The sequence below is a fragment of the Zalophus californianus genome, chromosome 1, assembly GCF_009762305.2.
Source record: "Zalophus californianus isolate mZalCal1 chromosome 1, mZalCal1.pri.v2, whole genome shotgun sequence".
NCBI lineage: Eukaryota > Metazoa > Chordata > Mammalia > Carnivora > Otariidae > Zalophus > Zalophus californianus.
The window spans coordinates 167,507,047-167,530,295 of NC_045595.1; the positions used below are offsets into that span (position 1 = coordinate 167,507,047).

The 23,249-nt window shown below is 39.7% G+C and overlaps 1 long non-coding RNA gene across 1 annotated transcript in view; it reads right to left on the reverse strand.

Annotated features, from left to right (window-relative positions):
- Positions 1-2,488: 2,488 nt before the first annotated feature.
- Positions 2,489-23,249, reverse strand: part of LOC113918421 — a 55,014-nt gene continuing 34,253 nt past the window's right edge. The window contains exons 3-4 of the long non-coding RNA XR_003518555.1: positions 3,418-3,684; positions 2,489-2,717 (exon numbers count right to left, since the gene is read on the reverse strand). This is a non-coding gene — a long non-coding RNA (uncharacterized LOC113918421). The remainder of the gene's footprint in view (positions 2,718-3,417; positions 3,685-23,249) is intronic.

Below are 23,249 nucleotides of genomic sequence, written 5' to 3' on the forward strand. Positions count from 1 at the left end.
CATGGCTCTCACAAAGGTCAAATGACTGTCTGCTTTCATCCAGGTGTGTCAGGCTGACCCATTTTTATTTTTCAGGGAAGCAAAGATGCTAACCATGCAGAACCATGCATCTACTGAACTACGTGAAAGGCTGAAAAAGAAAAAAAATGTAAATTAGCCCTCAGAAGAAATCCTTTCAGTTCATGTTTCATCGGAATGGTATCTTTCCACGCTAAAAGTCATTCAGCATCTAGTTTTTGTTATATGAAGGTTTTTGGTGCTGGTTCTTTTTCTCACTTTCCCACTTTGCTTTTCTCTTCTCCTGCCATTCAGAATGGGCTCATGGCCTGTCTTTTCTGTCTTCCATAGTTACTGCGTAGTATTTCTCCCAGTGCAAACATTCCTGAGGGTGAATTCATCTTCCCTCACAAACTGGTCTTCCTGTGTCTTACTGTGGCTTCTGAATTTCACAGCACCTGCTCTCATTACATTGTGTTCAGACAAGCACTAATTGGCTCAGTTATTATCACCATTCCAACGCCATGACACCAGCAAAGAGAGGGCCCAAGACATTTATTAGCATGAACCCCTGAAGAAAGGCTAGCAGAGTGCTTTTCAAATCGCTACAGGCTTCACTTGAGATTTCATTGTTTCTTACAAACTAAGAGGTTGTTTTTCTGACCCTCTAAGGAGTTGAATGTAGGAAGACTGAGATAACTCACATTAGATTGTTCATCTCCAGACTGTGCTGTGGCTCAACCTTCTGTGAAAACGATCCTTCCGTAGCCATAAGCAAGTACACTGACGTGTCCACGGGCAAGGGAGATTTGTGATTTGAGAATAGGCTAAATCACTGTAATGGTTGTACTAATTCCCCCAGGTAATCAGAATTATGAAATGCTGCCGGTTGGAAATTTCCATTTCTCAGCACTTGGGAAACATGTGAAATAGGATATAAATCCTCTTACCAGGAAGTTTTGGTAGGGAAGTTTTATTAAGTCGTTTAATTAGAATTCCAAATTATCACAGAAATCAGACAGTAAGTGATGTCTGCACATAGATGCTAAAACTTCCTAGCTCACCTTAGTGCATAAGCCTACTCTCCTTACCTACAACCAGAGATTCACTCTTCCTTCCCCCCAGTAGACACACAAGACCCGGGTAATCCTGTGTTCAACCTCCCAGCTTTCCTGGGGCATCATTGCAAATTATATTTGCAATCCCCTCCCACATCTGCAGTTAGCCACATCTTTACCAGGTAGCTGACACACTCTTTCCACTAAGCCTTGAAGGTGGCCAGGAAAACCCTCTCCAAGCCCCACAGCCACACCAACAGCTTTCCTTTCTACTAATACTGACTTAGCTTTGATTGTTACGTAGCTTTGGTTGTTCAGGTTTTTATGTTCTCCGTCCCCAGGAACTGGAAGGGCACGGGTCAACTTTGTTTGCCATTCTTCCTCTCCGCTGGAGGCCCTCATTACCTACATTCATTTCATTGTAACCATCAGAGAGGTAACATGATCCCTTTCACTGAAGGTCACAGTTTGTTTCTCCTCCTCCAACATCTCACCCAATAATGTGTCCTTCTCCTATGTTTTTGTCAGTGAGTTTCCATCCTATCTCAAGCCTGCATCTTTGATCCACAGTCTCCTTTTTCTATCACATTTCCTGTATTTGTGCCTGTGAGTTTATGCGAGTGTTAAGGTAGCACTACACAGTAAATAATAATAGGCACAAAATCCATGCAAAGAAATATAAGGGTTCAATTGCTGTAAGTGCTGCTAGTTATATACAAAGATAAGCACACAGAAGGCTAGTACCTTTACCTCTGTGCAACAAGTAGGGCATCTCTAGAGCCAATCAGTATCATCTTATATGTCATTGGTGTGCAATAACAAAATATCGCAAAGGGTGGATAAGGCAATGCCTTTGTAAGTCTACTGAAATACAGATCTAAAAAGTTGTAAAACTTATAAATATCACCACCTTTTTTATTCATTCAGGGATTCCTGTCTTGAAGCCTTCAGCATGAGTCATAAAACGAAAACAAATTTTAAAGTAAAAGCAAGTTGTTAAAAAAAAAAAAAAAGGCAGGGGCGCCTGGGTGGCTCAGTCGTTAAGCGTCTGCCTTTGGCTCAGGTCATGATCCCAGGGTCCTGGGATCGAGCCCTACATCGGGCTCCCTGCTCCGCGGGAAGCCGTTTCTCCCTCTCCCACTCCCCCTGCTTGTGTTCCCTCTCACGCCGTCTCTCTCTCTCTCTCTCTCTCTCTCTGTCAATTAAATAAATAAATAAATAAATAAATAAATAAATAAATAAATAAATAAATAAATAAATAAAGGCAAATCATTCCCTACTACAAAATTTATAGGAAATAAGTGGTTGGTAACCAGCAGTACTATACTGCACGTAGTGAGCTCTCAGTAAATGACTCTTGAATGGATGGATGTATTAATGAACTCGTGTGGGAAGAGAATAATGAGACTTATTTCCACACTTTGCAGCAGAAAGTTCATCTTTTACTTCAAAGTCAGAACGTATATGCTGTTTCTTGAATAAGTGCCGAGCACTTTGAAAGAAAAACAAGTAACTGAATGTAAAGCAAGGTAAAACCCAGTGGTGATGACACATCTCCATGCTGTTTGGCTTCATTCCTCTCCTGCCCGTCACAGCTCCCAACCTTCCTGTCAGAACTCATTCTGTCTTCCTTATTGAAACTATTGTTCATAGTCAAGATATCTGTAAGGACAAACAAGCAGCAGGGGAAGATAACACAGTGTAGCCATTCCTCTAGAAGACAGCTCACAGCCAGTCCTTCTTTCACCTCTGAGAACTCTTTACCAAGTAGCATCTCTCTCCAGGATGCCTTCAGAAAACTTTTCCCGCCTTAGGGAAAAAGATAACCCTATGATGAATGGCATGCCAAGGAGTAATATAAGTACAACTTCATTTATTCTGGGGTAACACAGTCTGTTTTTCAACTTTATAAATTCTCTCAACCTGAGAGAAGCAGCAGAGCAAAGCTGGGATTCAGACTTGAGATTCTGTAGCTTAACTCAGGGATTGGCCCTGATCTAGAGAGGCAGTTCTGAATTTGGTAAATTATGGATCATCCCCATTCCTAGTAAAACAAAGGAATCTGCTCAGCACAGCTGTCTAGGGACTTGAACCTGCTCTTTGGAAAATATAGCAAAGACAGCTTGACCCAGAACCCCAGATTCAAACAAGTCAGTCCTACTTTTGGATTCAAAACCCTCTCTGCTCATGAGAATAAGAAGGGACGGTGGGGGTAAATGACAATATAGCATTAGATGACTCCCCTCTTTGCTCCACACTGTGTCCAGGTTAGACCTAGATTCACATCAGACACTTGGTATATGGTATGGAACACTAGTTTTTATCATATGGATCCCACAACATTTAATGCTTCACCATGTACCTTAAGGATAAGAACATGACAGGAGAATTTGACACCAGCTCGCTTCTTCCTCAGCCAATAAGTATGCAGTGTTATGGCTATAGCCACTCTCTTGCCTCCCAATTCAACCACTGACTCTAATAATGTGGGAAAGATAAATAGACATTGTCCATAAAATGACAGTTTGTTTCAGTTTTGCTGTAGAGTCACCATCAGTTCTAGCTCATCCAAGAACTAAAAACTAGATTGCTTCTATAGTCTTTGAGCACCGGCGAAGACCAACTGGATCTGAAAAGACACAATTCACAGATTGTTAATTATAGTTTCACATAATCTGATTACACCGGTAGAAGATTATAGTAGGGAAAGGTAATTGGTCCTGTGATCAAAGTGCAATTGCCAGGATTTATTTTGAAGGAGACCAGAGCTCAAGGACTCCCGCTGATCCCATGTTGGGAGGTGAGACTCTCAACGTACGAAGTCCCTGCTTCTCCTCCTCAACTCACCATATCACTAAAGTTCCCAGGATTGTGTATTGGCCTCTTTGGCCATGAGCAATTCACCAGCCCAAGTTCTGCTAGTTTCTCTTCATCTGGAAAGGAAGCTACCCGCAGAGTCTGGCACACAGCACATTTCAAAGCTAAAAGGATGGAGTTCGCCCCAGGAGGCTTATACTCATGCCAAGCTAGGAACACCCACATATAATTATGTTTCCAAACCAGCACTTTGCCCCAGGATCTCCTTGTCTTCTGACTTCTAACCTTCAAATCTGGTACAGCCGCATGTGAACACGGGTTGTAGATTTTTCCGTCTCTGCTACAACTGGAGCCTCTCAGATCATTAGAACAAATCTGACCTAGTGTGTTATTGTTCGTGGAAAGCAACCATACATCTCTAAAGACAAAAATCATAAGCCATTTTCTAATAACTGAATTAAGGGAGGAAGAACATCAACCTATCCTAGATCAACATGAGATTAATCCAAGTGGTTTTGGGAAATGTTCCATCTCTGTGTAGAAGTCAATCTTTACTTGTCGCACATTATGTAATGGCAATGGGAAAGAAGTAAAAATATGCCACATTCCTCTAGTTTGCAAGTGGCTCCCCAGAATTCTCTTTCATACACTACTCCCAGGTCTCTGTGGTCAGCTAACTTTTTAATCCCACTCTTTAATGTAAGGACATTCAGCTCCCAGCAATACTTTATATATAAATTTATATTTGCAAATATATGTAGTCCTCCAGTGGTTTTCTCCACACAAGACCCCATCAGAGAAGTTCTACTAGAATTAAATGCATTCAGAGATATACCATAACTCACCCAGCACTCAAATTAGTGTTTACAATGGGGATATTTACTTCCAAACCCTTTTTTTAAATTCTACTTTGGAGGAAACCCTGTCACCATATCTTTCCCCCTTTCATGTACCTACTGGCACACCACCTGGACTTAAGAGATATATGGAGTGAGAGCTCACCCTCTGAGAATGAAGTTCCCACATCCAGAAGGGAGACTGAGAATGCAAATCAAAATTACCAAGATTCTTGTGGGTCCTACTGTGGTGATCTCATGGTGGCCCAAAACGGGGCAGAGAGCTGGGTCCCTGAGGCTCCAATTTCTCGCTTCCTAAAATAGCTACTAACTAAATAGGATCAAAGAGGATAAGGCAGGAGATGGGCATGAGGAACAGCCAGGAATAGTCAAGGTAGGGTTGCCAGAAAGTTTCTAGATACCTCAAATAATGGTCCTGGCACTAATTGCTGGGTTATTACAAGAGGCTGCAGTGTCACACACTGGTGATCATAAAGAATTTTCCATTTAGTGTGATGTATTTATTCCCAGAGAATCCTTTATATGTTCTAACCAAATAATAAATACTTTCATATTGGATATTTCATTTTATTGATATCAGCCCTCCAGAATTTTAATCAATACTTTTTAAAACAATTATTTTATGTAAATAAATCTTGTTTTCTCTACCATCTTCCTGACAATGACACAGTGATACAATTTGACCTGAGAGTCAAGGACCCCAGTTTCTCTCAGCCCAGATCTGCCTCTAGTTAACTATATGACAGGCAAGTTATTGAACCATTCTTTTTTGTATCTTTACCCATAAAATGAGGTGATTGGATTAGAATAGTCTAAATTCCTGTCAGTGCTAAAGTTATACTTTCATAATTTGGCTTATTGATTGAGCTCATGGTGTCTCTAACGTTATTTGAAGTGTGATGGGGACACATACAAAAAAAAATTTCAATGTCTTATCTTCAAGAAGTGTAAAATCTAACTAGTTTACACTCTACTAGACTATTATTTCCTTAAAGGCTTGGACTGGGCCGAGTTCATCTCTATGCCCCATTGTGTAACACCCAACAAGTGTTAGACAAGTATGTGTTGAATGAATCAATAACACATGAATGAGCAAAATGCACACACGAAGCCGACACCTGCTAAGGTCTAAGGAGCATAACATGGATAGTAAGAGAAGATGAAGTTCAGGAAGACAGAAACCAGAATCCAAGGGAGGCACTGAACAGCAAGGTACACCAGCATCTGAGTTTGTGAGAATTCCAAAGATGAGTGGTACAAACAGTAAGAGCTTCTGGAAAACAAAAAGACAGGTAATTACGTAGCCTGGGATGCTAGAGAAAGTTTCCCTACCGTGATGCAATTGACCAGAAGCCAAAATGGGGGTGGAATTTGAATAGTTGAAGAGAAGGTAGAAAGTTCTAAGCAGGTGAATAGCATAAAGATTATTTTGAAGAGAAATAAACTTAACATGTTTAAGGGTAGAAATGTTCAGACTGACCAATAAATAAATAAGGTTTTATACAAGAAAGTCTATCCAACAAATATTTATTCTTCATTGTGAAATTTATTTTATTCAACAAATATTTATAAATATATACAAATAAATATATAAATATTGATCACATACCTTGTGCCAGTTACGGTTCTAAGAAGTGGGGAGACAGCAGTAAACAAAACAAGCAAAATTCCCTGCCTTCATGGAGCTTACATTCTTGTTGTGGAGACATATAATGATCAAATAAAATATAAAATGTGTCAGACAGGAATAACAGCTATGGGGTAAACACATCAGGAAAGGAAGATGGATAATCTGCCAGGAAAGACCTCAATGTTGATTTAAGAAATAGGAATTAACCTCTTCTTGGTCCCATGGCCCTGCATCTCCTCAAACTTCTCTCCTTTGTCTAACTCAAATCCAGCTGGCTCTAGCATAACCCCATTTCTGTCTTCCCCTCTCCCATTTTATTTGGCATCAACTCAACAGAGACTAAGTATTTATTTATCTGAAATTTGCACCAAGCTACTTAACTGAGGTCTCTAGTTCAAATTTTAGACCCAGCTTTGGTGGAACAGTGACCTATATCAATATGAAATTTGAGAAACTGACATTGGTGAGGTAATAGCTATCTTTATAATATGCTCCATCTCCTCCTTATCAAGCCTGCCTTTTTACGGGCCACCAAGGATCCAGGTTCTCCCCAGCCTCCTATGAAAGACAAGGTCGAGTTTGTAGGTTATACTAGAGCAGACTGGGCTAGGAGGCTTGGCTTTGTCTTGTAAGCTATGGTGAACAACAAAAGTTTTTGTACTTGAAATGATGATTGGAGGGGATACACCTAGCAGTAGGAAGAGAAGTTAAGAGGCTATTATGTAAGAACAGGAGGTTTGGAGAACAGCAGTGAAAATGAAAGGAAAAGAAAACAAAGTGAAGAATTATTTAAAAGAAAATTAAATAGGATAAGGTAGTGAATGTGTATTACTGAAAGATAAGAAATTATTCCGGGATTAGAAATATAAAAGTAGGAGTAAATTGGGAAAGTTTTAAAGGAAGATAAGTTTGGCCTTTGATGTGATGATTTCTGAATGATTTCATAATGAAGAAGACATCTAAGTAGGCAGTTATAAATGAGTCTCAGAGCTCAGGTGAAAATCTGGGGCTGGACAAATGGAGGCACGTGTTATCTACAGAAAGTTGGAATCAAAATAGACCTGTTCTCGATAGTTACCAGAGGGGGCTGGGTTTTAAATAGGTGATGGGGACTAAGGAGTGCACGTGTCCTGATGAGCACTGGGTGACAAATGGAATTGTTGAAAGACTATACTGTAGGGGCCCCTGGGTGGCTCAGTGGACTAAGCAATGGACTCTTGGTTTTGGCTCAGGGCATGATCTCAGGGTCCTGGGATCAAGCCCCATGCCAGCCCCATGCTCAGTGGGGAATCTGCTTCTGGATTCTCTCTCCCCCTCTGCCCCCCACGTCTCTCAAATAAATAAATCTTTTAAAAAACTTAAAAAGGAAGACTATATTGTACACCTGAAGCTAATATAACACTATATGTTAACTAACTGGAATTAAAATAAAAACTTAAAAATAAATAAATAAATTTATGGATTCCTGTTTTCAATAAACAAACAAACCAACCTATTCTTCAGGAAAGAAAGAGAGTATGGAAGGATAATAAAAGAGTATCTAGGGCTGGGTTTTAGGAAACACTACTAGGTAAAAGACAAAAAATGATGTATGGGGCACAGATTCCCACAGAGGAGCTTAGAGGAGAATTAAACACCCACCACTGGATTTGGCAAAAAGGCTACTGATTATCTATAAAGAGGTAGAAGCCCCATTTCTCTTCATTCTCCTATATTAAAAATAGACACAGTAGCAAATCCTTCAGCCCGAAGCAAGTACCAGTACTTTGTAAGGCAACCCTCAGACACCTCCCAAATGCCTTATTAATTTAGAGGCATCATCGGGTTACTTAAATAGCTGGCCCTAGCAAGGCTCAGAGGCCAGCTGAGCATTTGTGAAGCAGCTTGCTGGCTCACCTGCGCTTGTTCTGAGCTGAAGGGAGCTGAAGGGAGGGAGATTCGTGGCCACAGCCGGGAAACTGCCCCAGTGGGCGTTTGCCTCAGGAATCCAGGTGACCTGCCTTAAGGTCCCTGCAGTCACCACACTCGTAGATCTTTGGGGATTTGAGTGGGTGGACTGGTTGATTAGGTGAGTTTTCTTTTGTTTTGATTGTATGTTTTTTTCATAGAAAGCTTTCTCAACAGGCCAAGTGGAGCAATAAATAAATAGGAGACACCTGTGTCCTGGGACATGGGTGGCTCAGGTACAGGAAACTTCTAACCTGTGAATGAGATTCATGATGCCAGGAGACAGCTTTCACAGGCAGCCTCATATGAGGTTGCCAGGTAAGAACCATGATAAATAGACCAAAGCTTAATCCCAGTAGGTCTAGGCAAGGTGAGACAGCCCAGCAGGTCCAGGGACCGAAGTAAATTGATGTATGGAAAGATTAGAAGTGATCTGAAGAAAGACCTCGTGGTGATTTTTTAAGCAGTGCTCAAAGCATCTGGCATAGGCATCTTCGTATGGTTAAAGGGCCAACTCCTAGCATATACTTTCTCCTGTGTGCAGAAGTTAAAAAAAAAAAAAAAAAAAGTCTGTCTTATTCAGTCTTCCTCCACATGCTCCTTGTACTTTCCTTACTGACTTTTTTTTTTCGCCCATCCTCCATCACTTCAAATTGTGATGCTCTCCCATACTTTTGAAGTTTCCCCCATTTTTGAAACCCCCCACGCACAGTTCAGCCTTCCACTTATGACAGTGGTCAGACTCCCACAAGTCTTGGGTTGATTTCTAAATGCTGTTCTTGGCTCATATCTTCCTGTGATGAAACTGAAACCGGGTAGTTACCAATGACAAGCAGCTGACTATCAATAAATACGACCAAAAAGCAGCTGAGACACTCATCTCTAGGTCAGGCATGATTTTTGCAAGAGCAGTTGCGAGGAAATGATATCCTGTCATAAACATCAGGATCACCACTTCAACACTACAGACAAATGGGGTACCTCTATTAGAATACCACCCCTTGAAAAAGGACCTGCATTAGTACCTGTGCCACCAGAGCAAGACTAACTATTTCGGTCAAAAAGCAGACTCCAACCTAAGTCACTAGCCAGATGACAGTCTGAGTCCCTGGAAACCACAACATCATGCACGATAAATCATTTTTTTCTTTAGGGGGCCCATTTCATGTTTATGGTTGGTTGGTTAGTTGGTGGGTTTGTTTGTTAACTTAAGAAATCTTTGAATTTTCTCAACTCGGAGCCTGTGTAGATACATTATATTATCTCATCTGGTTTATAATTTACATCTGCCTGTCTCAGCATATGAACTATACTGAAGTAATGTTCTGGAACATTATTCCCTCCTTTAGGCAAGTATACAATCTTGAACACAGGGAACTTCAGCACAGACCCAAGTGTTCAATAACTGGCCAATGTATACAGAACTCAAAAAGTATTCAAGGGGTGTGTGGGTGGCTCAGTCAGTAAAGCTTCAGACTCCTGGCCTCAGCTCAAGTCTTGATCTCAGGGTCGTGAGTTTAAGCCACATGTTGGGCTCCACACTGGGCATGGAGCCTACTTAAAAAAAAAAAAAAAAAGCACTCAAAAATATTTTTAAATGCAGCTGAGGATTTAAAAAAATAAATAAAACTCACTGAGCACACATTTTTCTATTTCAGATCCAGAATGAAAGCGTGGCTTGCTCAGCCCACTTCTGCCTTCTCATGAACAGCAAAATCTAGACAAAAATCATGACTGCATTAGTGTTCTGTGGTTTCAAGAAAAGCCAATGGCTATACAATCACAGGATGCATCTGTTTGTTCAGTAAAATGTGCTGTAAATAAAAGTTTCTATAGTAGTTTAGTTAACAATATTTAACTAATTTTAATTTGTTAATTTATAAAATTAACAAAGCTGAATTAACAAAATCCAAATTAAATAGACCATGTAAATATCTGATCAGTCTTTTGACAACCTGTTTATAGTACACAAACAAATCATGAAATGAGAAATTTTATGTGTGTCCTAGAAGCTTATTAATAGAGAGCAGAAAGACCAAGAGCCACACAGCCAGGCCCAGCAAAAAGCAATGTGACCCATTCTGAACCATGGATGCTCAGGAGGGTAACACACACATTCTCCTCCCCTTGACCCTCCAATTGTACCTTCCTTTACTTACTTTTAGTGAATGACCTTGACTCCTATTATATCAAAATGACTAAAGCCATCCTAAGATTTCTTGTCTACCATTTAATTTCTACAGTTTGGTCCTACATTCATCCTCATGTTTAAATCATAGTCTTCCTGCCTCTAGCTCTCTCCATCTCCACTACTCCAATTTTCTATTTCAACCTGATCCACTTTCCTTTTTTTTTTTTTTTTAAACATTTTATTTATTTTTTGACAGAGAGAGACACAGCGAGAGAGGGAACACAAGCAGGGGGAGTGGGAGAGGGAGAAGCAGGCTCCCCGCTGAGCGGAGAGCCCGATGTGGGGCTCGATCCCAGGGCCCTGAGATCATGACCTAAGCCGAAGGCAGACGCTTAACGACTGAGCCACCCAGGCGCCCCCTGATCCACTTTCCTAAATCCCAGTTTCCATCATGGCACTCCTCTGCTCAAAAGCCTTCAAAGAATCCACATGTCTCTCGGCATAGACCTCTAATATTTGACCTAATATTTATGTTTTTTTAAAGATTTTATTTATTTATTTGACAGAGAGAGACACAGCAAGAGAGGGAACACAAGCAGGGGGAGTGGGAGAGGGAGAAGCAGGCTTCCCGCCGAGCAGGGAGCCCGATGTGGGGCTCGAACCCAGGACCCTGGGACCATGACCCGAGCCGAAGGCAGACGCTTAACGACGGAGCCACCCAGGTGCCCCTGACCTAATATTTAATATTAATATTAGTAATATCTAATATTTGGCTATTTCCAACATAAATGTTCTCAACCTGGATCATTCCTTTGCATATTCTATACAAAGATTTTCTTCTCTTCTGTCTTACTCCAAGGCTTCTAGAAAACAGAAACTGAAGCAATGATTATTTAAGGAGGTGCAATCCCAGGGTAAGAGTAAGAGGAAAAGTGAAGTGAGGCAGGAAAAGTGACAAGCAATGTGAGCATAACAATGGCCTCTACCTCACAATAAGCTTGAAGAATCTCAGTCAGTCGCTTGGCAGGTCACCTGCTCAGCTACCCAGGATGTCTCCAGACAAGCTGGTCAGAGAAGCTGTTTCGGATAAGTCTTAAAGACAGAAACAGAAAGAGTACTTTTCTGCCCAAACTCTTTCCAGCTCCTGTTTACCCTTTGGCCAAAGTCAACTCTCGTACACTTCTGGACCCTGTGGGAGCTGCCTAGGAAGACATAGGCTATGTTAAACATGATGTGATATTTCATACAAGTCTCAAAGTGGTGGGAGTAGCCAGAGATTCCAGGCATGGAACTGGCCAGTCTCAGATGGTAGAACCTCATGGACCACAGAATTTGTCAGGTGTTGCAGCAGTAGCTGAAGCCAAGCAGATGGGTGGAAGAAGTGAAGGTCTTAGGAACACATGAAACCAAGAAAATTTGCAGAAGTGTATAAGTTCAATATGCTGTCTCCCCCTCTGGTCCAAGCCAGCCTTTCCATTAAGTCTACCCAGTGATAATTCAGCTTCTTAAATTCCTTGTTTGGGTGCTTGATTACATATTGTTAGGTTGTGAAGGTTATTTAAAGTTGGTGTGTGTGTGTGTGTGTGTGTGTGTGTGTGTGTGTAGTCTCCTTGATTAAATTTTAAGTTCGCTAATTGCAGATACCAAGCCTGTATTTCCATGTGTCCCCATCTCAACTGCCATAGTGTGGTGTATAAATTCTATCCCATCAGTACTTGTTTAATGAGGGGAAGAGCAGAACAGCCAATAGAACAGCAGATCTGGGGGTCACTTTAGCCAGCTTCTTTTCTTTTGGCTTCACTGATATAAAGTCCAAAGTTTGGAAGAACCCCTAACGGACACCTAAATCATTTCCTCATTGCCCCCTGTACTTGCATAATGAAAGGTTAAAATTCTATAGCTTCACTTCAAAAACTACTTGGAGTCGATTGGATCTTATTAAAAATTTAAAAAGGGAAAATGAACTCCTTACCCATCCAACAGGAAATTAGCTCAAAATTAGATCTTGTATTCATCACTCAAATATTTTTCTTTTTGTGAACAAATACTGAAACTCAAAAATGCAACATGCTAAAATGATTAAGACCATGGGCTGTGGAGGCAGAGTTCTTGTTTCAAACCTTAGCTTTGCCACTTACTAGCTATACGACTTTGGGAGAGTAACTTAACTTCTCTGCACCAGTTTCCTCATAGATAAAATGAAGATAATAATAGCACCTGCCCCAACGGGTTTTTATGAACATTAAAAGAATGGGCATCTGTAATGCTGAAAAAATGGTTGTGTGAGACATGGCAAGCTATATTTGTGTCTGCTTAATAAGCAAATAAGGTTATGGGGCTTGGAAAGACAGAAACAAACAATATTATAGACTGCTAAGAGATGGAAGGAATTTTAGGAGCCAGCTATTCCAACTTTCTCTTTTCATACCTTCCTCGATAGCCCGGACGATAAGCATTATTACTAATCCCCTCCCCTATGATACCACAGTATTTGATTTGTATATAAACCATCTCATTTGGTTGGTTGACTATGTGATTGTAAACTTGTTAAGGTCAGAGACCATAACAGTAATGGGCACATTGCGGGTGAGGTATAAATGTGCAGTTTTTAGGAAGTAAAGAAGGAGAAAAGGTATGAGGAAGAAGGGTGAGAAAGCCCAGCTTGAAGTTAAAAGGTGACTAACTAGATCATGTCTAGCCTACACTCCAAGGCAAGCATTTATTTAGTTGATAGAAAAATATGTGGGTCCCACCCACCGTGCTGTTTTTCTATTTCCTCATTCTTTTGCCACCTCAGCAGGTGTGGCTTATCATCCGGGACTCATCCTGCTCGTCCTATTTGCCCTGTTACCTCTGCTCTTCATTCTCCCTGTCCCTCAGACACCTAACTGTGTCCTTACCACCTGTTCTACTTCCTAGGTTCGAGACTGCTCTAGAGAGAGGATACAGTACCAAACCAAACACATCCCAGCTTTCATTAGCACCTAACTTCTTGTTACTCCCACCCAAAGACCCAGAGGTTTCTGTTCCAAAGGAGGGGCTATACCTTGGGATCACATCCTTGCCCCATAACTACTCTACGCAGTTCCTCTTCCTATGTGCCTCTCCACTATAGCCCCTACTCAGTTAACCATTTACAGAGTCAAACATAAAATTATAAATGTAGGATGAGGATGTTTCAATGTTCCACTTTTATAAAAAGAGATCATTCATTCATTTCAGTTTGGGTTAGCTTAATATTTGTAGCCATTGGACCACACCAGCCCCATAAAAAAGTTTCATGACCCAATAAATGCCTCACACAGAGGCATTTTACTTCAAGCCCCCTCCAAGTTTTTTTCTGGGACTTGAACTCCATCAGATTCTGTATCTTCCCCTCATTCATAAAGCTCAACATTCCATCGTATGGGGATTTGTAGAGTGGTTTGGGAAAGGAAAGAAATTCTCCCTCCCACAATATGATGTTTGCCACATCAAAGAAGGCTTACAAGAGGGTGCCTTCCAGAGGAAAGCTTTGATTCTCATGTACATCAAGGCCATGTATCCTATGTGTGTATATATAGTGATACAATTATGTAAATGAAAACCAACAAACTAACAAGCTAATTTCTCTCCCGTAGAACTCTGATTCTTATTTGTTTGGAGCAATAATGTACTTAACCAGTTGTGGTGACCCCATTCCTCCTTCCATATAGACACCATCCCACTCTCCCTCATTACAAAAGTGGTCATAGGACTCTCTTCTGGCCAATAGGATATAAGGGGAATTCTTCCTCAGGCTTTTGAACAAGGTTTTGCTTTCTGATAAAAGAGCCACATACTCAAAAAGAGCTTGCTGGTGACATATTTTTCCTTGCTGCCCGGGATGATGTTTGGAGCTATAACAGCCATTCTGAAACCATGATGTGAATGTACAAATACTAAAAAACTCCTTGTGAATCAGACTTGAACAGGGACAGATGGGAGCAAGTAAGAGCTCCCCAAGCTGAGCAAGCTGGAAGGAAGGCAGGAAGCATCTCTATTTTATGTTGTTAATCATAAAATTTGACCATACTAATAGGTGGTTCAAAATGGTCTTTCAGCCAATAGGAATATATAATATCTGCAAGAACAGATGTCTCAGGCACCCTTTGTAGGTTTTACTCTTAAAGACTTCAAAAGGAAATACACAATCAACATGAGCCAGTGAACTCTAGGCATGGTAGTAATAAAGTACAAACACTTGTCCTTAGGATCCAAAGAAAGGCTTGTGATCAATACAGCTACCGGGGCACAGCTTCAGGTAAGGTGGAATGTCTACAATTCTAATCTGTGCTATGTAGGAAATCCCCAAACTGCCTTATTGAAACAGTACAGCTTCTACAAGATAACAAGGCCCTCATCATGCTATTGATGCTCTTTATTAACTCTGAAACTACTGTTATGCTGGTGGGAAGTTGGTTTTCAAAAGTCCCACAAATGTATCGCCTTGTCAGCTGAAGTGAGGCAGAGCAATAAGAAATCTATTAAGAACATGTGTTTTAGGGGGTGCCTGGGTGGCTCAGTTGGTTAAGCATCTGCCTTTGGCTCAGGTCATGATCCCCAAGTCTAGAAATGGAGCTCCAAGTTGGGCTCCCTGCTCAGTGGGGAGTCTGCTTCTCCCTCTGCCTCTGCCCCTCCCCCTGCTCCTTCTCTCTCTCACTCACTCTCACTCTCTCAAATAAATAAAATCTTAAAAAAAAAAAAAAAGAACACGTGTTTAGGCTATTTGGATCTCTTAGAACAAAGCATGCTTTTCTTCTTGACCTCTGTTTACCCCAAAATAGATTTAATCCCTTTTAGCATATGAATAGTATAATGGGGATCACAGTTTGGAAAAATACTTAAAACAGATTTATCTCTTGCGTTTTCTCAAATGTAACCCCCGTCAAAGAATCCCTGACATTCATCTAACTGGAAAGAATTTAGATAACCACAACACAGTGGGGTGTTGGGGGAAGAGATAAGCAAAACTGATGGTATGTTTTCTTCTAGAGGAGATTATAGATACCGATGAATTCTAGATTGAACATAGATTAAATATATGTTTAAATATGTTTGTTTAAATGTTAAGCATATCTGCTGGAAGTAGAGATAAGAGTTCTCAAACGTAACTATCTGAGACAATTTATAAAATTTCCAAGCACCGTCTTCAGAGATTCTGACTGAGTACAGTCAAGACAGTCTTTGACTTTATAATCCTTCACAATTGATTCTGGTAATGAATCAGGTTTGAGAACCACTGCCCTGAAGGCACAAATCAACTGTATTGTTCTATGATGTGGAGTTGCCATAAATCCTGGGAAGCATCTTCTATAAGGTTTTGATGACCGAAGTCTTCTGAGGAAGGAGGCAACTTGGCAGAGTCGCACAGAGGCTATGAGGAAAAGCCTTTGGTCACAAATTCTGAGCTACCACCAAAATTTCTACTTTCTCAGGAGCAATAAGAAAGAAGTTTCTTTATATCTCACCACTTCTGAAGAATCCTAGGAAGGCAGAAAAAAAGAAAGAAAGAAGAAAAGAGGGAGGCAAAAAGAAAGAAAAACAAAAAGAATGACTATTATCGCTAGTTCTATTCACCATTCAACTAAATGTTCAGTACAATGGAAAAAAAAAAGAAGAGGATTGAAAAGAAACTAAAACACTGTTACCTCTTTATGACATGTTATCTCCTAGAAAATTCAATAGAATCACTTAAGCAATTAGAACTTAGAAAATTCAGTAAAAATCACCAGATAAGCTAGCAATACAGAAAAATCCATTCATCTCTGCCAGATGAAACATAACAAGTTGAAAAATATCCAAAGAATGAGTCTCTTCACAGTAGTAATAAAACTATAAAAGGTCTAGGAGTAAAGTTAAAGAAATGTGAACCTAAGTGAAGAAAAATGAAGGACATTTAAAAAAGAAACTGAAAAGATGAGATGAAGCACCACATACCTGGGCAGGAGGACACATAGTACATAGATACACATTTTCTCCAGTGAAATTAAATGAAATGGAAAAATCAAATAAGTTATGGTGTAGCTATACTATGGAATTCAAAAAAAATATTTATATTGAAATTTATAAAATTAGAAGGAATTATGGAAGGATACAGTTATAATATTAGAGTGCTAAAGGATTTCACAAAACCCAAAATCCATAGAAAACTAGATTGACTGATGATGCAATCATATAAAAATGTAAACCTTCTGCACTATTTTTTAAAAATCATAAAAACAACCAGCAAAAAAAGTAGAAAGTCTTGCCAATATGGATAGCAAAAGAAAAAATGCTTAATAACCAGAATATAAGAGAGCGTATATGAATTAACAAGTGACAAACCATTTCCTTTAAATGGGCAAAGGATACATATTGGTAATTCCTAGAAGAGGAAAGAGAAATAATTATATTAAGAACAATAATTAGAGCTAATCTTCAGTAGGCAGTTAGTATAAGCACTTTGCAGGTATTTTCTCATGAAATCCTCAGAACATCCCTCTGAGGCACAGAATGATGAAGTAACCTGCCCTTGGTTGATTACTTACAAAGAGACATTGCGTGAGAACAATAGGATCTGCATCCAGACAATCTTACTCCAGACTTTACTCTTTTTTTTTTAAGATTTTTTTATTTACTCATTTGAGAGGGAGAGAGACAGACAGCGCACAAGCAGAAAAGCATGAGAGGCAGAGGGAGAAGCAGAGGGAGAGGAAGAAGCAGAGGAAGAGGGAGAGGGAGAAACAGACTCCCTGCTGGGCTGGGAGCCCGATGTGGGACTCGATCCCAGGACCCCGAGATCACGACCTGAGCCTAAGGCAGATGCTTAACCGTCTGAGCCACCCAGGCACCCCCAGACTTTACTCTTAATGGCTACCCTTTTCAGGCCATAAGTATATGAAAATATGTTCAACATTACCAGTATCAGAGAAACAAAAATGTAATCCCTGTTTTAATTTGCAGCTATCAACATGGCAAAAATTAAATGAGGGGCACCTGGGTGGCTCAGTTGGTTAAACGTCTGCCTTTGGTTCAGGTCATGATCCCAGGGTCCTGGGATTGAGCCCTATATCTGGCTCCCTGCTCAGCAGGGAGTCTGCTTCTCCCTCTCCCTCTGCCTGCCGCTCCGCCTGCTTCTGCTCTCCCTCTCTCTGTCAAATAAATAAGTAAAATCTTCTTAAAAATTGAATGAATTTCAGTGAGAATGTGTGGAAACTGATACCCTGTTATAGGTTGGTGGGGCATGATTTGCTTTAGCCTTTTCATGGAGAAATTTGGCATTATCTGTCAGAATAGAACATGTGCATATCCTTCAAAGCAGAGTTTCCACTTCTAGGAATTTCCTACACAGATGCTCATAAACTGGTACAAGAATGTTGGGCAGCCATTCTGTGGAAGACCGAAGAGGCATGATGAAGAATGTAGCAACTTTCTACACACAGTCTTGGAAAGATGAGTTGCTCCCATATATTACTAAAGGGAGGTAAATTGATATATTCTCCATGCAGGGCAATTTGGTAATATCTGTCTAGATTACGAATGCACACTTTTGACCCAGAAATGCCACTTCTGGGAATATATTCTATAAATGTTCTTATATATGAGAAATACTTTATATACAAAGTTATGTATTTTCAAATAGGGACATATTGAAAACAAACTAAATCAGTAGGTGACAGGTTAAATAAATTATGAGAAAGTCAGATAATGCAATACTATCCATAAAATGCAGTATTATAGGACTAGACTACATACCATACAGCTGCAACCATTAAAAGAAAGGCAGATTTCATCTGTGAATCTGGAATAATCTCCAAGAAATACTAAGTTTTTAAAAAAGTAAGATGCAAATAAATATGTATAATATGCTATAATTTGGGAGTTTTTTAAGGGGGACAAAGACTTGTATGAGCACAGAATCTCTCTGGGTAGCTACACAAGAAATCATAATACTGGTTGCCTCCAGGGAAAATTGCATGACTGAGACACAGAGTAGGTGAGAAACTTTTCACTTTCTTTTAATCCTTTTAATTTTTTAATATGTATATATTACTTAGGCAAAAAATACAAATTCCTAAAATAAAATGAAGCAAGTGGCAGAACACATGAAGTGTGAGCTCTATTAAAATTTAAGAAACCAGATTTCATTATTTCCATATATATATATATACACACACACACACATATATATATATATCCATGTACGTATCCCTGTGCATAGGAGAGGAGCCATCTGTTGAAAGAAAGAAAGAAAGAAAGAAAGAAAGAAAGAAAGAAAGAAAGAAAGAAAGAAAGAAAGAAAGAAAGAAAGAAAGAAAGAAAGAAAGAAAGAAAGAAAGAAAGAAAGAAAGAAAGAAAGAAAGAAAGAAAGAAAGAAAGAAGAAGAAAGAAAGAAAGAAAGAAAGAAAGAAAGAAAGAAAGAAAGAAAGAAAGAAAGAAAGAAAGAAAGAAAGAAAGAAAGAAAGAAAGAAAGAAAGAAAGAAAGAAAGAAAGAAAGAAAGAAGAAAGAAAGAAAGAAAGAAAGAAAGAAAGAAAGAGAGAAAGAAAGAAGAAAGAAAGAAAGAAAGAAAGAAAGAAAGAAAGAGAGAAAGAAAAGAAAGAAAGAGAGAAAGAAAAGAAAGAAAGAAAGAAAGAAAGAAAGAAAGAAAGAAAGAAAGAAAGAAAGAAAGAAAGAAAGAAAGAAAGAAAAGGGTCCAACAGTATTCACACAGAAGAATGGAAAAGGAGAAAGAGGACTTTAATCTTTTTAGCCTTCATGCTCTGATATTCTACAAATTTTTATGGAGAAAACGGACACAAATGTGTATACATACACACACACACACACACACACATATATTTACGTATTCTTGTACAAGAAGTAAAAAATGATTGTCTTTCAGAAGAGTGGATGGGCAAATGGCCAACAGGCACATGAAAAAGTGCTCAACATCGCTTGGCATCAGGGAAATCCAAATCAAAACCTCAATGAGATACCACCTCACACCCGTCAGAATGGCTAAAATTAACAAGTCAGGGAACGACAGATGTTGGCGGGGATGTGGAGAAAGGGGAACCCTCCTACACTGTTGGTGGGAATGCAAGCTGGTGCAACCACTCTGGAAAACAGTATGGAGGTTCCTCAAACAGTTGAAATTAGAGCTACCGTTCGATCCAGCAATTGCACTACTGGGTATTTACCACAAAGATACAAATGTAGGGACCCGAAGGGGTACGTGTACCCCAATGTTTATAGCAGCAATGTCCACCATAGCCAAACTGTGGAAAGAGCCAAGATGCCCATCGACAGATGAATGGATAAAGAAGATGTGGTATATATACACAATGGAATATTATGCAGCCATCAAAAGGAATGAGATCTTGCCATTTGCAACGACGTGGATGGAACTGGAGGGTGTTATGCTGAGTGAAATAAGTCAATCAGAGAAAGACATGTATCACATGACCTCACTGATATGAGGAATTCTTAATCTCAGGAAAGAAACTGAGTGTTACTGGAGTGGTTGGGGGTGGGAGGGATGGGGTGGCTGGGCGATAGACATTGGGGAGGGTATGTGCTATGGTGAGCGCTGTGAATTGTGCAAGACTGTTGAATCACAGATCTGTACTTCTGAAACAAATAACGCAACATATTTTAAGAAAAAAGAAAAAGAAGAAGATAACAGGAGAGGAAGAAAAGGGGAGTATGTCAGAGGGGGAGACGAACCATGAGAGATGATGGACTCTGAAAAACAAACTAAGGGTTCTGGAGGGGAGGGGGGTGGGGGGATGGGTTAGCCTGGTGATGGGTATTGAGGAGGGCACATTCTGCATGGAGCACTGGGTGTTATGAACAAACAATGAATCATGGAACACTGCACCAAAAACTAATGATGTAATATATGGTGATTAACATAACAATAAAAAAATTAAAAAAAAAAAGAAGAAGAGTGGATGGGCATAAGAGATTCTGATTTCTCATTCCTGTTCTCCTAATTAGTCTTAGGCAAATGATTTAACCACTGAGGATCTCAACTCCCTCATCTATAAAGTGAGAGCGTGGGACTCAGTGATACCTAAGGTCATTCCTGCTTGACAGTCTAACCAAAAAAATGGTAAATGAGTTATTAGCCAATCATTGAGATTTTAAGCAAGACTATGATATGCTACTACTTTGAAGGTTAACTATGTCTTAAGACACAACTCTTGAAAAATCTCTAAGACTCAAAACAATGAAACCATAATGGCAAGATTTCAAGTGTAAAGAAAAGTTTTCTTCAGAAACCCTTTCGGAAACCCCTCCAATCACTGGTCATAAAGCTGGTCTCAGCTACCCCCCAAGATACAGCTGTGTGACCACATGAAATGAGGCACAAAACCTTCACAGCTCTGAACATATCAATCAAATGATCTACCAGCTTTCCAGAATATTATACAAGTCCAGCCTCCTTTTCTGGCTTCCTCCTCTAGCTTTCAACTTAATTTTTATTTTTGTTGTGGCTGACCAAAGCTGTTACTAATTTTTCTCACTGATGTCAGGAAATAATGCACAATTTTAGATCTCTCAACCATGGATGTTTGAACTCTGCCCTATATGAAAATTAGCTTAGCTCATTCTGTAGGTGTATTGTTATTCAGATATGGAAAGAATGTGGACCTGCATGATTCAAAAAGTAAGCTGAGGAGATCTTTCTCTTTTAAAAAAAATAATAAAATATGAAGTAGCTCATGGGTCAGAGTTGAAGAATAATAGAAAAGAGGGTAAGAAGTCACATTGAAAGGACTTGAAAATCCTTCTGGCTCACAGTCTCAAAACAGCTTCTTTCTGGCACCATCAGTAGACGTTAGGAATAGATATCCCAAGTCACAAAGACATACAATGAAACCTTGACCCTAAAAGTTGTGTAAGATGTTTGTTTAGGTTCTAGTCCTGCAGGAGCTAACTCTTCTATGTATGAATGCCAAAATCTGTCTAGAAGGATTGTGGAAGAAAGAGCACTGGTTCCAATGTTAAAAGTACTATGTTCAGTGGGGCACCTGGCTGGCTCAATTGTAGAGCATGTGACTCTTGATCTCGGGGTTGTGGGTCTGAGCCTCTTGATGGATGTAGAGATTACTTAAAAATAAAATCTTTAGGGCGCCTGGGTGGCTCAGTCGTTAAGCGTCTGCCTTCGCCTCAGGTCGTGATCCCAGGGTCCTGGGATCAAGTCCCACATCGGGCTCCCTGCTCAGCAGGAAGCCTGCTTCTCCCTCTCCCACTCCCCCTGCTTGTGTTCCTACTCTTACTCTCTCTCTCTGTCAAATAAATAAATAAAATCTTTTTTAAAAGAAGATATTTGCAAATATCTTTAAAAAATAAAATAAAATAAAATAAAATCTTTAAAAAAAAAATCTCGCGTTCAAGTTTTGGGTCTTACTCTCTAGCCTTGTGACCTTGGCCAAGGCACTTACTTTTTCAGGACCTCAGTTTTTTATCCTCCAGTTTTTATCCTCCAGGGTTTAAGCTCAGATTTCTCTGCATTCCTTAAAGGGGGCTTCACACAATCTTAAGCACTTTGCAAGAAATCAGCAAGTAACTCACTGAGCAGTCCAATCCCATGTACCTTGCACATACTCATAGCTAGCATTTCTATGGGGCAGATCTAAAGGATTTAGGTGAATTCTGGTTCACATTCCAACTCTGTTCTCACTATGACACAGGGTAGGCATCAAGAATTCAGTCCCTGGAGTTAGACACTCCTGAGCTCAAATTCTGGCCCAACACTTTCTAGTTCTCTGACATTACTTAACCTCTCTGCTTAGATATAGCCTCTGTTTCTTCACTGGAACCTACTTTATATGGTTATTGTGAGAATTAAATAACATGATGCTTGTAACTTACTCAAAGTGAAGTACATGATAAATGCTAAAAATATATATATTAATAATATTGTTACTGCCCTTGGACTAACCTTTACAGACATACCCATCTTTTTTCTGGCTACAGGGACAGCAGTGCTTGCCATTAGCCTTCTCAATAGTGGTATGTTACTTAAACAGTCTCTGAGCCAAGTCCTAAACATTCCTGGCGAACTGTTCCATATGAAACCTATGTTCCAACTTGTACTGTCTCTGTTTCTTCCAGAAGCATTTGCAATACAATTTTGTTATGCTAACTTTATTAATTAGTACCTAAGTAGAAGCATGAAATAAAACATGTAAGTTTTTTTTTCTAATTGTTGTTCTTCAAATCCCAACTTAGGTGCCACCTCCTCTATAAAGCCTACCCCCATCTCCTTGCCTTGTTGCTTCATGCCCTGAAGTTACTTACTCTGTCTTCTCTGCTCATTATCTTAGATATACTTCTGTTTATCAACTATGAAACCATTCTGTGTATATTTATGTTTGTGTTTCTTTCCTCCTCTAGAGTGCAAGAACCTCAAAGTTGGGCTTTAGTCTTCCTTATCATTTACCCCCCAAATACCACCACAATGCTTAGAACATGCTCATAAAATGTTTGTGAGATAAACTAGAGGTAAAATGAATTGAATTATGAGGTTCTACCTCAGAAATGTTTGGAAACTTATCCCCAAAACATCTAGAAAATAGCCAAAAGAGAAAGCTAGAAAAAAAATATATAGGGGCCAGATTGGGGAGTTACTACATATACAACATAGCATAGCAGAAGGTTCTGAGTTCATACATCAATACATGTTTTATTTCTTTTGGTTTCTACTTCTCTGACCACATAGTTACTTATGAGAGGTCAAAGTAAAATGGAAAGAATCCCAGTCTAGGAATTTAAAGACCTGGATTTAGTCCCAACTCTGCCATGAGTTGCCTATGTCACTTCC